A 17,709-nucleotide genomic window follows, 5' to 3' on the forward strand; every position below is an offset into this window, starting at 1 on the left:
TCAGAGGGGGTCTTTAAATTCTGTTGCACTGCATCTGTTGACTGTGGATGCACACAGGGAAGTTGGAGCTTGTCTGAATTGTTTAAAGATGTCTGTCATTTGATTTATTCCAATGCATTTAACTCCAACTGTGTCAGTGCATGTTAAAAGACATGTGCTTCCAAGTTGCCTGTCCCTTTTTAGTTTTGACGGGATAACCGCTTAGTTAAATTTTAATCCCTTTCGTCGCCCTTTAACTAAATACACCTCCGTAGCTACTGTCAGGCTTTTTGCATAACTGGCAGCTTGTGCATCAGTGGTGTTTCAAAAAGAGCTGCAGCGGTAATATAAAAGCTAAGTTTGCAGGGAATGTTTTGTCAACTCAGTGAACCCCATTTTAAGTCGAAGTGCTGTGAAAAGATTAATTTCATGATACTTGTTGCAAATGAAAATGTGCCTCTTACTGTGCATGTTATGTTTGAAATTACTTGAGGATAACGTGAAATTGCGGCACAATGCATCATCTGAACAGGATGTGTTGTGTGAATTAATCCACTGATTCCAATGCCACTTTGCATATAACTACCTTAAAGTACAAACAGGACGTGGTTATAAAGGAAGTACAGAAACACTAACTACTGAGCAATTTACCTCCCTGCTTCATTCAGCTGACCTGGTACAGACTGCACATAGCATTGCATTGTGGGACTGCTATTTCAAACAGAAAGCTAGAGGGGCATGAATGAAAGAAGCAATGAGAAGGGTTTTTTTTCTCCATCTGCTCACTCCCATTTCAACCAGTTTAGTGTAGAAGGCTCTTCTTTGCAGAAAAGCCGAGTCATGAGGGAGGTAAACAATACGAGGCAGCAGCAGCAGTTTGGTTTACCTGGAGAAAAGCCACCTGTGAGACACAACTAGATGGTAATTTGATTTCAGCACATGTTGCTAATGAAGGCCTTATGCTCCTCTCTATGATTTCATTTAGACGCATTATGCTGAACATTAATATCAATACATACACTATTGATTTTTCCTCTGTGCCTGCTTTGAAACAGCAGGAGTTTCAGAGCAGAGAAAAGGGGGGATTCAATTGCACTGAATTTAATTTGGTGGTTTCGTGTCAGCATAGATATCCTGAAATTCAGACTTGTCTGAAGCCCTGTTCAATATCCTTGCTTGACCCCATCCTCTGATTTCTTCTCCTCAGAGAGAGATGCATTACTCTGAAGGAAAGAGAGAAGCTCTAATCTCTCTCCCTCCCTTTTATTTTACAAACTCTTTGCAACCCTCACCCACAGAACCACAGAGGGTCTCTTCAGAGTCAGTGTTGCAGCATTTCCGTGGAGAGAAAAAGGCCAAGCATGTGGGTGTTCAATGGAAATTCAACACCCAGAGTTTCCTTTGGGCTTAACAATGGGCATCTGTTGTGCAAATGTCAAAGGTGGCTTGTGTGATTGTTTTAGTAATAAAATTTCACCCTTTGCAGGAAGATCAGAGTTCACTTACTTCAGAGTGTTTACACTGGGTTCTAAAAAGAAGAATATTAAGAAGTGCTGGTGGGAAGCAGTGTACAAAGAAATAAAAAGTAAGTGCGACTGATGTTGAGGGGGAAAACTGGCAACTCATTCATCAGAGAACAGACTGAATCCCAATATATTCCTCTGAATGTGTTTTCTCTTAATTGGGTACAATTATAATTAATGGATGCACTTGACAAAGAATATTAAAGAACAGATGTTTATTCAACATAAGTCCATATACACAGAAACCCCCAATTATGCCCATCCCCCTCGTGGGGAACGAAGACGGAGCATTAATCTGGACCAACTGACAGTAGATTGAATTGATTACCTTATTATAAGGAAGCTTGGTTATTATTGCCATAACTCACTGCCGATTAGCAATCTTTTGCAATGCAGAAAGAGACAGTGTAAACGCGATCAAGACCTAATCACATGACCAGCGCATATTCATCTTGTGCACTTGATTAGGTCAGATGTACTGAGAAAAAGGCAGGCGGAGAAGAGAGTGGGTATCAATTTCAGGATATGAAAATAATTTCCATAGACACCCCTGGGTGGTGAGAGGCTACTGCGCAGCAACCTGATTGGAGACCATTAATCATAACTAAATAGTCTACCGTTGCAGAAGAGCATGTCTCAACATTTATGCACAAACAAACCCCACAGCCACGTATTTATTTAACTCCATGTATTCTTACATAACAATATTTTTCTCCATCACCATAAAATTATGTATGAAAAAGAGATAATGTGAGAATATTCCACCATCAACACTGATGAGCAGATTTTCACATTTACAGCAGTATGAGCTCAGACAGCGGACATGGAGAATGTGCCGTGATTTGTGCTCTACTTGCTGAATCGCTTGAATTGAGATGTTCACCCCTTGTGCTCTGCCTGCATGATGAAGGCTAGCATCTGAACTTCCTTCCTGTCAAGTGTGTGTTGCATGCATTCTTCTGACAGCTCTCTTGCTTTACTTTGCACCCCCACCTCCCTCCCCAGCCGTCCATTTCACACCAGAGAGGTCAGGGATTGTGTGTGTGTGTGTGTGTGTGTGTGTGTGTGTGTGTGTGTGTGTGTGTTTGTGTGTGGAGTAGTGTGCAAGGAGGAGAGAAAAAGAGCCGAAGTGTGTACGGGGAGAAGCTGTCTACCTTCTGAGCCCGTGGTGTTGTCAGGTTTGTGGTGTTAAAGAACTCCGACAGAATGTCCCCTACCTCACCTTGCTGCAAACAGGGGCTGATATCAGCTTTCATCCATGGTACAAGCGTGTGAGGACGTCTTTGTGTGTGTGTGTGTGTGTGTGTGTGTGTGTGTGTGTGTGTGTGTGTGTGTGTGCATGTGTGTGCCCACTGAAGTGTAACATGTTTATTGCTCTCTCTGTTTGTTTCTATGTGTGAGTGCACTACGTGTGTTTGTGCCCTCTTCCCTGCTCGGCACCGCTCGACTGTTCAATATTTATCCGCTGTATGTGGAGAAGACCGACTTGGAGGATGACTTGAGGATTAATGCAATCCTCAAACAGAATACAACATGTCAGATTTTCTCACCATCTCTTCTCCCTTGTGACCAAACGGGATGGTTTCAATAAAGGGGGAGTGAATGTATCGACCCCGAACCAAAAGGCGGACCAGAATCACGCTGCTGCGGTTTATTTGAACACATGGCCAGTTTCTGAGTCAAAATAGGTTTCCTTTTCTGTTGCTACATAATGTATATGAAAAGGCAGCAAAACAAAATAACTGTATTCAACACATTATTGATACTTTTTTTTTTTTTTTTTTAGAAAAGCAGGACCCATAGACAATCTGTATACCCTGATGGTGTGCCACTTTTTTTTTTTACAGATATGCAAAGGGAAGTGATGGTAATGTCAGTCCAGGAGGTTTTCTCTGCTATTAAACTCACAAACGGGTCATTATTGATCCATAACAACAAGGTCAAAATAACTGAAATGAAATAATGGATTTCTGCCATGTTTGACTACACTTGTTATCTTATCTATTTTCCAGCCTTATTATTATACATATATAATACATGTATTCATGTGCACAACCTACTGTACATCTAATCATTGTCCCATTCAATCCTGAAATGATCATTTGAATAACTGATCGGTTGATGACAAAAAACCTATAGGCAATGATTTTGATAACTGTTGAATTTTCCATACATTTTTTTTCAACTAAAAACTTTGAGAAACTGTGACTTCCAGTATCTCAAATGTGAGAATTTAACTGCATATCTTTGTTTTTAGAGCTGCCGTTCAGACAAAATAAGAAACTGTTCTCTTGGACATTGTCTCATTGTCCTTTTATTCTTTGACTGTTTTCTCTTATTTTATAGACCAAAAGATTAATTATTCAGTCTACAAAGTATTAAGCACATTGACTAATAAAAATAAATAAATTCTCTAAATGCACTCTTATAACACTGAACCTGCCTTTATCTAAAATGTGCAGTTAATTATTTGACTCAGAATTTGACTTTTATTTGAAGCTGCTGTACATTTTCATTACAGCACAAATCATGGTGAATTCCACCAAACTCAGATGAGGTTCATGTTTTTTAAAGGATAAACATATAAATGAAACATGTAGTAATTGATGTTATTTCTTGTTGGGATGTTGTGTAGTGATCACCTGCCGGAGGTCGAGCAGTGGCTCAGTTGTGTTTTTATTTGCCACTTAATCACTATGCAGAACAAAAACATTTAGTTGTACATCCAGTAAAATGTTGTAAGCGTCATTAAGCATGTTCTTCCACTCACCTGTGCCCAACACCAGCTGCCACGCTTTGTGTAGAAATCATGTGTCCTTTGAAGTCCCACTAATAGCTTCCTTCTGACCTGACACAGATCTGCAGATGAACACCAGTTCATCTATCTCTCATACACCCTCCTCAACCCCCCACCCCCAGCCCCAGCCCTCACCTCCATGTTTGAGCCCCTGCTTGCCTGTCCCATCCCCGGCCGCTGCCTGACAGGCAGCAAACCGGGCCTGACAGGTGGCCAGGCAGTGTCACAAGCTCACCGCAGAGAGCAGTGCCTGTCTCCACTCATTTCCTCCTCTCTGCTCCCCTGACCTCAACCCCACCGCTCTAAGCCTCAGCCCACTCCATCCACCTTCCTGTTGCGGAAACATCGTGCTAAATATGGAGAATTCCCTTTTTACAGAAAAGCTGTTAAAACGGCTTTTCTCTCTCTTGTCTGGTTTTGTTTTAACGCATGTGTTTGTGCTGAAGGTGAAAATTGAATTGTCGAATAATAAACTGTGGAAGGAAATCTCTCAAGGTAGAAGATTATTTACTTCTTCTTTGCTGTCTGCTTTCATCAAAAATGGCAATACAGTATGTGTAATCTTTGTTGCAATGGGCAAAAAAAGACAACATGTTTGTATAACAGACACTCATTACAGAAAAAATGATAATGAATGAGATAAAGATACATTTCACACTGAGTTGTTTGAGTTGCATGTTCAGACTGTGATCTCTCCTAGCAGGAGAGGGTCTTCACATGCAGAAGCTGCAGTTTGTCTAAAAGGAAACTGCCAATCTTATCAAAGCAAACAGGCCCTCAGATGATCCATGGCCGTAGCTCAGCATTCATCCGTTCAATTCTGCCCTTTTACTGTGAGCCATTCCTCTGCCTCTCCTTTGGTTTTTTGCTCTGGAATGAGACAATTCCGTCAGCCTGAGCTGTAATTGGTTTTCATGTAAATTGAGATCGGTCAGGAGATCAGCAGATTACCTCTGCATGCTCTCCCTCATTCTCGCAAACACACAAGTTCTTCTGCATACAAATACATACACAAACATGTGAACAGAGAGCCTCATACACACACACACACACACACACACACACACACACACACTCATAGGTATACACACACACATTTGCTAGAGCACGATTAGACAGTTGCCATGGAAGTCTTCCTAATGAGGGCTGAGATGACAGTTAAAATTCAGACATTACAATGCATCACAGTACAGGTCCTGGCAAATTGTTCCATCTCAAGAGAGAAAAAACTTGTTTGGCTCCTTTGTGTCCAAGAGAGACAGTTAAATGGCCCTAAATCAGCCTTAATTTGATGTTTGATCTTCCTCACTCCTAAAGCATAATGGCCTTGAATCTGTGATCCTGCCCATTCAGAGCAGGATGAAAGTATCTTGACGGCTCAGTCTGCACAAAGGTGTGCTGTTAGCAGGAATATTCACATGGCAATGAACAAGATGGATGTGGTGCTGCAGTTAGCTCCTCGGAGGAAGAGAGATGTCTTTTTCTCCCCCAAAGCACTTTTCAGATATATCTGTTTTGAAAGCATCTATTCACAATGTGTCCATATTTCAGAAATATAGAATAACACCGTCTAATATACACCTCAACCCCTTCAAACACCATTTCCCTCTCAGCGCCATTATTCCAGTGCATCCTCCAAAACAGGATATGCCAGAGTGAAGACATACAGAATTTGATTTCTAATTGCATTCCTACACTGGGACTCCAGGGAAGAGAGGCTGACCCTGCTAATGGAAGAACTCATCAGTATCTGCCAGGGTAATTAGCCGAATTAGCCAATCCCCTCATCTCTGAGCTGACCCCGGTGTCGAGGTGAGCGTTTGACGTGCAGAGAATCTCCACAGCAATTACTGACTTGCAGTGGGGCCGTACCTGTTGGCCCCGGTGCTTTGTTTATTCCATAACGTCGGCATGAAATGAGGCTGAACAGCTTTTCAGATCGAAGTAGATGTCATGACATCCCGCTGCATTAAACAACATTAATGCTTTGACACATAAATTAAGGTCGTCTTTTTAATGCACTGTAGTGACTTGGCTTGGAGTAACACCCTTTCAAAAAATAATGGGATATAAAACCAAATAGAGCAGTTACAGTTGTCTTAGCAACAGCTAGTCTGCACACATACTCATTCATGCACACACGACACACACAGTCATCCTTTTGTAACATTTTAATTATGCACATTTTGCACACTCCTGCTTATTTGTACATATGTGACACAGTCGAATGAAAAAACTAAATTACTTTTCACTTCACGAGTGTTTTCGCTTTCCAGTGTGTAATGCTCTTCCTTCTTTAGTAAAACTGTCTTTATTATTCAGTAGCCCTCAGTCCATTAAAGAGCATATGAAATATTAGCCTTTTTTCCTCCGTTACTCTACTCTAAATCTTTTGCTATCCATTGTTGCTTACACACATCACCGCCGCCTTTCTCTGTGTCTCACCAGGAGAATATTTAACCTTGGCCAGGCTTTGGGAGCAGATGGTGGACCCTTATGTGTGTTCGGCATCATCAACAGCTAATGAAGTGATGTCTCTATAAACACCTGACAGTGGGTCAAACCAGCCTGGATATGAAGACGGACAGTTTTGGCTGCACCGAGCAGGAAAACACTCCCACTTCCTTATTGTATCCACATTGTTTTGCCAGCATGTGAACCAGTCTTCCCAAGTGAGGACAGCCCACTGCTGCACCTGCAACCTCCTGTCCTAATGAACAGCAGGTTGGCTGTACTAAACTTAGACACACTTACATAATGAGCATGAGGGTGTGATTGACATTACAGCTACACATTAAATGAAAACATCAAACAAAACAGAAAAACAAATAGCATTTGCTCATGTTACATGGTCTGCTGCCAAGAGTTAAATATTTCCTAATGAGGGGAAACAGGTGAAAAAAGTCTCCTGGCATTTTCACTGCAGTAATGAACAGAGTCACCCGTGAAGAGGACAAGTTGACATATACTGTCACAGGATATAATGTCAGAAAAGAAAGTCTGAAAACCCTTTCAGCGAATGTTAAAACTGACAGCTTTCAAAACCTGACTGGAGAATGCGACTGAGGAAACAGAATTTAGCCAGGACGGCTGCCGCGGCACTCAAGGGCATGTTTGAATAAGCTCCACAGGTGAGTTTAACTTTTGATTTGAAGTCTTTTAGCTATATGTAAAAGAGAAAAAACAGATCAAAGATGAGTACAAACCAATGACGCTGCCAGATATGTCCCTGGTCAACTTTTCCAACTACAATAAAGGATAGGACAAAGCCAGAAACCCAAGTGCTTTTGTAGTAAGTGATGCTAGCATCAGGGCTAACATCAAGTGCGTGGGTTGGGTCCAGATTAATTCAAATAAATCACAAGTTGGTTAGTTCAATTGTTTGAACCTGATTTCTTGAATAAAAAACCTTCACTATTATTAGTATATTGAGTTTGGTGACCTCATATACTATAGCTCCCATCGTAGCTCCACCCAGTTTGTAATCAGCCAGAACTGAAAGGTGTGGGTGTGCTCCGCTGTGAAAAGATGAATATAATGTGTGTGGCTGACATTTCACTGTTTAAGTCTTTTTCTAGAAACAGATGTTATGAAAAGGGTGAGGGGGGTTAATGGATTATACGGTATATACATAGAGTACAAGCATATGCACACAGGAAGATACACACAAATAAAAAGTTAATTTGAAGTGAAACCCTTGCTATGGCTGTTATTCTCACTATTAAAACTATACTCCACTTGTGATGAAAAGAATTCATAATACAGAAGCAATTACAGAAGCAAACTGTCCAACACGTGCTGGTGCAGAAGATGATGAAACATTCTGACAATGAAAATAAAGGGCTCTTTTTTAACAGTCCAAAGCACAGGTGCATTTAGGACGTGTCCAAATTCACTTTCACTATTGTAACGGTGGGGAAAAAAACGGTGGCTGCGTCAGACGCATGGTTCAAAAGGGTTCTACGAAGTCTCTTAATTAATCATGGGAGTGTTTTGGGCGTAATATGCAATAAACCAATCAGAGTTCCATCTCCCATTCCCTCTAAAAGCCAGGCGCACTTGCACCTTGGTGGATTGCTTCTAATGGCGCAGTGTTTCACATAGAATTAGATTCCCCTTGGGGCGAGTTGATATATCGTGACTGACCAGTGAGTCCAGTCCCAGCACATGCACGCAGTGAGCTCTCTGCGAATCAATGCACTGTGCACCGCTCACCAAACCAGCAACAGCAGCAGCATAAATCACAACGTTAGACATTGTTTAAATTATATTATGAGAAGTGTAAATACATTTTTGGTTCATTATGAAACTGTGGTGGGACAAATTTAGTCTAGGTGATGAATGGGAAACTCTGGGACTTACCAGGTAGTAAGAAAGAACGCTCCTCTGCAGAGCCTCATTTATGTCAAAGAGACATCCATGATGCATGACAATGTGCAACACACAATATGCCACAAACGATGCTCCAATAACCCTCTGAGGGCTGTACTGTTCTGTAATGTTCCATGTGACTTATCCAAACAACAGAAGTGTATTTCCAGCACACACTGCTTGTGCGTAACAGACAGTATACACCCACCATTCTGCACCCACCAACGTAGGCACATACTCCTGTCTTAATGCGCTCTTAAAACAACATTGAAATACTGCGCCATTGACTTTAGACCAAGTTTTTGTTAGTCAATCGTTTTATTGCTTTCCGCCAGGGATGGAGTGGGAATAAAAAATGGCCCCGGACTTTTGACTTGGACTGACCCACCAGAACCCATCTGAAAACACACCATCTCATACGGCCTTTGTCACACTTCACAAGAATCACGTCGCAAACAAAGAACAATACATGAAAAAGAACAACTTGCACATTAAACTATAGTTCTCTTCATCACTTTCCCCTGTGTCAGTTAGTAGCTATAGATAATATGAGATTAGAGTTCATTACAGCAGTAAATACAAGACTAGACATATTCTAATCTTCGTAGTTTTCCTCCCTTCATTGGATCTTTCTGTGATAAAACTCTGTAGATCTGAGCTGATCACACAGACTTTGAGGACTTTAATTAGTGTATTAGAATTTCTGATGGAACAAAATGAGACAACTTTATCCTTCTAAATAAACTCAGACAAGTTTCCTGTTGTCTTCTGCCACTTATGCTGTAATACTTGACTGGTGTTCATACTGGTCTTACTGGGAGCTGTGACTTTGAACTCACTCTTGCTGCTCTGCCCCTCCTGTCTGTTGTCAGCAGAGTTACTGCTGCTAGATGCACAGCTATTTGGATTTATCTGGATTTTAAATTCTTTGAGCTTTTCAACAGTTTGGTCGAGTCTCAAGTCTTTTGAGGACGAGTCTCATGTCAAGTCTCAAGTCGAGTCTCAAGTTGCTGTGTGTGTGACTTAAGTGCAACCGGAGTCTAAGTCGAAAACTCAAGTCCCCGTCTCCACTTTCCACTGCCTCAAGAGAGTAGTCCACCAGCAATGTGCCTGATCACATCTCATTTTAAGACCAACACACCCCTGGGTGCTCAGATGGACGCAAGTGCATGTGCTATTAAAACAATGTGGGTGTTGGAGAGGAAAATGACAGCTGGGTCATCTGAAACTAGCAAAGACACTTGCGTTTTGCCTTGCACCGGTTGATAGGGTTCAAAAAGCTCCATAAAGCAGAACAAACCCTTCGGGCAGATCAGTAACAAGGTAGTCATCTGGTGGTTTTTAGTAAATCAAATTTTGACATTTAATTTAATAGCAAGGCAATTACAACAGTCAGTCAGTAATTTTCTAAATGCTGAAAACTACAGCATTCGTCTGAGTACTGCCCAGATAAGACCGGTGAAGTTTGGGGTTTCGTCTGAGATACAGTACATTTCACAGACAATTCTAATTCATAGTCATACTGCGCCATGATTTCATCATGATGGGAAAATAAGCAAAGATTGTATGAAACATAGAAAGTCTGAAATAGTTGAAACCGCTAATCAGGAAAGTCTTGCTAACTCTGAGTTTTTCTCACTCACACTGTCTCTTTCCCAGGAAGATGTGTCTGATCTATGCCAACTTTTCTCTCTCGACTCTATTCAACTTCATCTATTTGTGCACCAAGCTGCTTTTTTATGTGTGGTATCCTGTCATCATCACTGGGCATGCCGCAGGAGCTCTTTCTTTGTCCCCGTTAATTTTCAATTGGAAACACAGCCTGGCCACTGATAATTACCTCTGCTGCTAACAACTGCCTGTGTCCCTGCCGCTGAATTTACTGTACTGAGAAGATCTTAATGACAGACTGAGTGTGGTTTTTTCCAGAATGCTCGTACAGCCGCAGCCTCACCACTTGTGCTTCCCTCCTGTGCTTAAGAAATGGCAAGATAGGCAAGTGTACAGCAAGGAGACTATTTGTAACCCAGCAGTAGACCGCAGACTGGGCTGTATAATTACCACTTACTGCACAATCGGCTGTCTTGTCACACCCTCAGTGCCAGAACTCTTCAGATTCACATTCAAATTGCAGGAGAGAGTTTTATTCTTTCACAGATGTCTAACTTTGCTTTCTATTTCAATCCACATTTTCCTATTTTCTCACTTATTATAGGTCTTATTGATTTAATAGCACCCCACCTGATTTTTTGTTTACACATAATTTGCCACTGCTCATCTCCCTCCCTTACTAATTTACATATTTTTTCTCATGCGTGCCCTCCTTTTCTGCAACAGCCCCCCTCCATATATCTGCCTCTTGCTCCTTCACTCTTTCCTCTCTCCACTTTGCTGAGGCAGCACTTTGATAGCAGAGTAACTGGGGGAGGTGGTTTAATGGGGCGGTCGGGGCTGCAGGCCCAGATGAGAACAGTCAATATTTCATATCTCTACCTGGAAGGACAGACAGAGGGCAACGCAAATTCAAATAGGGTAAGACGTATGACACCCATACACGGTTTTAACCATCTTACCAATGGGAGGTGCTGCAGAAGGCTACGCTGCTGACGACTCCTGACATAAGGAATCCATTAATGCAAATAGAACATGGTTTCCAAAAAGATGGCAATGCTTGCACTATGGAAACTGGGAAATTAAATGCAAGGACAACAAAGAAAGTGAAGTAACATTAGCATAAATCAAATAGTCAAACTTTTACATCTTTGGATGCATTGTGCGCATAATGCGGACATGGCTGGAAGTTTTGAATAATGCCATTTGTGAATAGTAGCAATTTCTCCCCCTCTGATCAGGTTTCAGTTGTGATTATGTGCTGCTGGTTTCAAAGGTGTGTTGTAATGAAAGTGGATGTCTGTGGATGAAAGGGGTGTTCCCATCCTCGCTGCCAAGTCCCATTCTTCCCTCTGAACTCAATCAGCCATTCAGCCCATGTAGACGGAGCTTACTGTTGGCTCCTCATATTGGTTTCCATTGCCCAGAGAATAATTCTGCAATCAGTTCATATTTCTCCCCGTATCCCTCTCAGCTTGACTACATCTGCTCTCATTCACGCCTCTGCCACTCACAAATGAACTACAGTCTTATCAGGGTCGAAATAGTAGCTCTGAATGATGGGATGTGATGTGATCAATTTTAGCCTGAGAATCATGTGTGCTCATGAAAATGTTAATGTTGTGACCATATTCCCGCATGCAGACTTATTACTATGGTAATGCAGTTATTCATTTGCCATTTCTAATATTTGCTTACAGCAAATCAATAAACGTCAATGTGCTGACTGCATTCTGCACCAGACAAAGGAATGCTGGGAATGTTTAGAGCAAGGATGCATGTGCCCAACTCCATAGTAGGCATAGATTTGACTTTATAGAAGTTTTCAGGAACACAGAGCTCCATCATAAGCCAACTATAGTAAACTGGTTTTCTATCAAAGTGAAATAAATATCACCTGATGCATGGAAATGACAATAGAGGATAATGTTGTGAAGTAAACAATGCAATGATCTTCCCATGAAAATGATGTTGGATACACTTCTGTGAGAGAATCACATCCAATTCTCTACGCAACAATGAAAAGAGGAGCTGAGCCTATTGTACCTGTCTTTCTGTCTGGCCCCAGTTAAATGCTGCTGGTTGTGTTTGATCTCTACAGAAGCCTGCTGTTGGCTCCTTTGCAAGGCCTTGCCACTTGGGTGCTGAACTGCTTCATTCCGGTTGCCTGTGTTTGTTTGTTTAACACCAGTCTCTGCTTTCACACAGACATAATTAAATCAAGCCTAATCCACTATTTATGCATTCTACTCCTGAATTATTCACACAACAGTTTTATGTGTTATTGCAATTTTTTTCTGAGATAGTTAGAAGTTGTGGGGCTACTGTTATTGAATAGACCTTCCCTCAAGATTGCTTCTTTTATTAATTAAGCCCCCCCCTCCCCCATGCAATAATGCACAATGCAGTCATGTATGAGCTGTGCTTGCTTTTTTTTGCTTAAGCAAGTATGAATTTGCTTAATGCAACTATACAGTGTGTGTAATAAGAGAAATTATAATGCCTCTAGAGAGTACATCAGCTTTCCAAGAATATGGTAAACACTACACTGAAATATCAGCGCACAAACATGCATGCACACACACAGTCAAGCCTGCATGACCTCAGAGGACATTGCAATGATTCATTTCCCGGTGAGTTACTCTAACCTTAACTATAACAACTACTTGCCTAACCCTAACCCTTACCATTCCTGCCTTCATGTCTTCATCTTAACATTTAATGACTTACATGACTTGCTTTTTGTCTGATATGGATATAGATATAGACAAGTAATGTGACAGACAGATTTAGGTCCCCACAACATAAGTAATACTTAGATCACACACACACACACACACACACACACACACACACACACACACACACACACACACACACACACAAAACAATTTACAGTGACATACAGAGTGTCCATGTATAGTCTCTCCCCTTAGCTTCTCTTTTAGAGGGGAACTGCACTGATTTTACACATTTTACACATCAAAGTCTGTTTGCAGGTGTTGGGCGGCACGTCTGCATATATGAGGAGCCTTTTGTGGTTCCAGAGAGAGCTGCACACAATCTGATAAACTGTCTCAAGTGAAATTACTATTTTTATATTTATTCTCTGTCCTGACTGAAAAAAAGTTCATGTTAGTTTTTGTTGATTTATTCAAATCCATTTTCAAATCGAATCCTTTTTATTTTTTGATCAATTAATACATTTTTTTATCGACTAAAACTCATTTTAGTCTTGTCTTAGTCAAAGAAAACCATAACTAGTTTATTCTCGTTTTAGTCAACAAAAATATGAGTAAATCCATAGACTCCCATGTTAAAATGGCGACCTTTACAGCAGAAATAAACATTTTTTGCAGCCTGGTACAAAAAACAGTTGTGGTCTCTTTGGCTAGTTCCCCCTTTATGACAAATATACAGGGTCGACTTTTTATATAATTCAACGGTTTAAATTTTCTTAAGGCTTAAAGTTATAATTGAGGGCGTGTTCGCTTTGATTGACAGGTGGGTTTCGTCACGGACCATTAGCTGTCTGCTCTGCGTCACCTACTTCAGTCACTGAACGTGAGCACTGTGTTTATGGTATTTGTGCCTTTTGGACGTTCACACAAATATCAAAAAAATATCATGGCTTTGTGTTTGGATAATTGACTGGCAGCAGAACGTGAGGAAGTCTGTGCTCCTGTATTTTGGAGGTGAGTGAAACTATAGTATTAATTTGTTTATATGTTAGCCCTAATTAGCAGGTGTCTGCTACCATACCTGGCTTGTTAGCTTAGCTCGTTCACTAGCTAACAATGCTGATAAATATTAGTTGGTGCTCAAGCCCTGAGAGCTCAAGGCACTGCAGCTCAAGCCAACACATGCGGATATGTAGTATTTGGTTGTGTTGTGAGTATTTGCAGCGCACGTGTTGTCAAATTAATGAAGATGTTTTCACCTAAATGACTCAGCTTAGTTTCTTCAGTGGTTTATAAAGGCCTTCGGTCCAACACTTTACTGTTAACCCTGGCTACTAGAAAGTACAGTTATGTAGCACTAAGTTGCAAAAGCAAATATATTCTGAAAGAATGTATTATTATTCTATCACTTTAATGAGGAAAATGTGTTAATTCACGCCATTAATGTTAGTTAAAACCCCTTTAAATTAAGTTTTAATTCCTCTATAAGATTAAATTTGTCACTAAATAAGCAACTGTCCAATTTTGCGTTTGACAAAATATACTTAAGACTTTTAACACCCAAAAACGTGGTGTGGTTTTTATCAGATTTGAGTGACAGTAACCAAACAACCCTCCCCCTGTCATCACATTTTAATTCAGGTCCTGGTTGGTTTATGGAATTATGTGGTGTCATATATTTCCAACTGCGACCTGCCTACTTTAAAACAACCAGAAGAACAGAAGCAAAAAAACACAAACACAGAAATTTCTCAGAAATGACCAAAACTACTCTAAGGCAGAAATAAGTGTGCTGTAGCTCCACATGTGTCAAGGAGGAAGCTGTATAAGAGAATAAGTTTTCAAAGTCTTTAATATTGCCAAATCATAAATGTTTAAACTGAAAGTATCAGCAAAATGTTCACAGACAACATGTTTGTACTCGTGACAATATCCACTTGTAGCAAGTAATGCATGATTCAACCTTTTATTGTTATGTTAAAGCACTAACTGCACTTCGTTATGGATAAGAAAAGTTCACAGTCTTGTAGCTGACTGGAAGCACAAAACACTTTTATTAAATGTAACTTAATCAAAGTGTTTTTGTTGCCTTAAACTAACCTTGTGTGGGATATGAACCCGAGCGTCCCTCTCTCTCCCGAGTTGTATGCCCAATATTTTTCCTGACTACCTGTGGTAGCTCTCTACACTTGAAAAAAATATTTCCAGGAAACATAATATAGGCAGTAATTGTGTTTCTCCATAAAAAGTGTAACTGGAAAAAACTAATTATCAGTATATAAATGTGTTTCTAGGAGACAAAGTTTGTACCATGTGTTAATTTGTCTCTAGTGAAATTTCTTAACAAATGTATTTATGTGACAAATGTCTTAAATAGACTATAAATCATGTGTGAAATATGTTGGAGGTAAGTCTGAACAAAGCTTTTTTTTTCTCCACATGGCAGTGGAAGTCTGCCAAGTGGAAAAAGACAGAGAGGTTAATTAGGCGGAGTAGATTCTGCTGTTCCGGTTCAAATGAAAATCAAATGACATCCACCGTCATCCATCTCCGTCGAGCGATTCTCTGTGCACCCATCAGGCTCTTGTGCTATATTGAAATGGCAGTCAAAAGGTTAGGGATACAGGCGTCTGCAGGGGCTCATCCCCCTGTGTTACATATGGAGAACAGCCTGTAGCCAAGTGTCATTACTTTGGATCACAGTCATATAGTCGTTGATAAAAACTGACCCATCACCTATTGATTTCTCCCTGCTATTTGGATTCCACAGTGCAGCCACTGAGGAGGCACAGTGATCGACTGCGCTGTAGCCCTTCTGCTGAAATATGGGTTAAGCCCATTGGAACAGAGCACAGAAATATTATCTTAGCTAAATTAAAAAATCAGATCATGGGTGAAATTGCTTTATATTCATTTAACATCCTTTGCCCCTCTGAAGGTATTAAGTAAATGTTTACTTTAGTCTTTTACTGATAGATCATTTGCTTTCTGTGGTCTTCAGGCATTTCTGTTGTGCACATATCAATAATTAATTCATTCAAGAAGAGCAGGTAAAAACAAAACATCAGTTCCTGATAGTCTGAGCGGACTCAGTGTTGTGGAGTTGATGCAGGATTTGTTTTACAGTCTAATGGAGCTTGTCTCTTTGCTGCTTTCCCAGTTTCTCAGTGTGCATCAATTTGATATTCATACACCGAAAAGTACGTAGACGTGAATCTTCAGGGAAAAAACACTCATAAATTATTGTTACGGTATGCTACTCACTATATGATAGCTGTGTTTTTTCAAAAGACCAAACAATACGTAGTAAGTACAACGGAAGTTGGCCTTTCAATAATTTAATGCACAGTAGGTGTTGCCATAATAAAGTATATTCCACTGATATTGTGTGGATGGTAGACAGAAAAACATGGCTGCATGGATTTTAGAAAAAAGCAGATAAACTTCCAACAAAATTCTGCTTTGTAAATGGTGACTAAAGCCATTTAAGAAGCATGATGAGGTAGGCACTGCCAGTGGCTGCAGCATTGTCTCCCTTTGAGTTGTCTGTGTCATTGAAAACCCTCCAAAGATTTCAGATGTTGTATCACAACACATTTTTAAAATGCTTTCCTCTCCTCTTTCTGAGGGAGTAAATGAATCTGGAGAGGTTTGTTGATTTCACTGTGCTGTCACATAACTCTGGAAATGTCTGAAGTTTTCTCCTCGGTCAGCAAGAAGAAAAGTTTCATATCGAAGGCAAGTCGCACTGCTTCACCGCACAGTTGACACGTTGCAATAGTTGCATCATCAGTGGCATCTCTGTGAGCACCATGGTGATGAACTCTGTGTGGCTTTTACACCTCTTGAATACGTCTGTTGAAAGGAGAGTGTTCACACGTACAGATCCTGTCCCACTCTGCATTCATGGGGATGACGTGATGTGTATAGTAGACCTCATAATTAACTGTTCAGGCATGATATCAATTCTTGGGGTTCCTGTTTGATCAACTACATTAATTTACTTGACAGGCTTAATAATAGTAATGAGCTGACAGGCTTATAACTAAGTATCTACACCTATACAATGGCCTCTAAAAAAAACCCAACATTATTCATATTATTAAGAGTGGAAAGCTTGACAGTTCTTACTGTGTCACACATGCATGATTGTGTGGCAGCCGTCCACGTTAATTGATGAAGATAAAGAATAAAAGTAACGTTTTTTTTCTTGATTGAAAATTTTGCAGCAAAGGTGGAAACATTCACAAAAAGCTATAAAATAATCAAACTAACGAGACATTCATCAGTCAGCGTGAATCTTTTTGATAAAACAGGCACAGAGCAGTGAAATGCCTCATCACTGACTGAACTGAATCTGACTCTCAGCGATGGGAATAAAATAAAAGCCTATAAGCTTGTAAAACTGAGATTTGTGGTATGACTTTGGCACAGTGATGAAATAGACCTATAGACCAAAAATAGTTTCTGTACTACTTCAATTCATCAGTCTTTTATAGATTCAAATATTTCATGTTTTTCAGGATAACCAGGACTGCTTGAAATTTTGATGTAAGTAACTGCCTTCAAGATTTAAATTGACCAAGAAAATCTCTGCGATTTAAACCATTTTATTTCAACTTTGAAGGTGCTGATTATGATATAATAACTAACCAACTAACCAGTGAAATCTCTGAGGTTTTTATGAAACTGACAGAACCTCTGGGCTCAAAACAACCTCACAACACGAAGAAGTCTTTACTCAGTT

The sequence above is a fragment of the Seriola lalandi genome, unplaced genomic scaffold (assembly GCF_002814215.2).
Source record: "Seriola lalandi dorsalis isolate HSWRI2012SDOR001 ecotype SW California unplaced genomic scaffold, Sedor1 jcf7180002054864, whole genome shotgun sequence".
Lineage (NCBI taxonomy): Eukaryota > Metazoa > Chordata > Actinopteri > Carangiformes > Carangidae > Seriola > Seriola lalandi.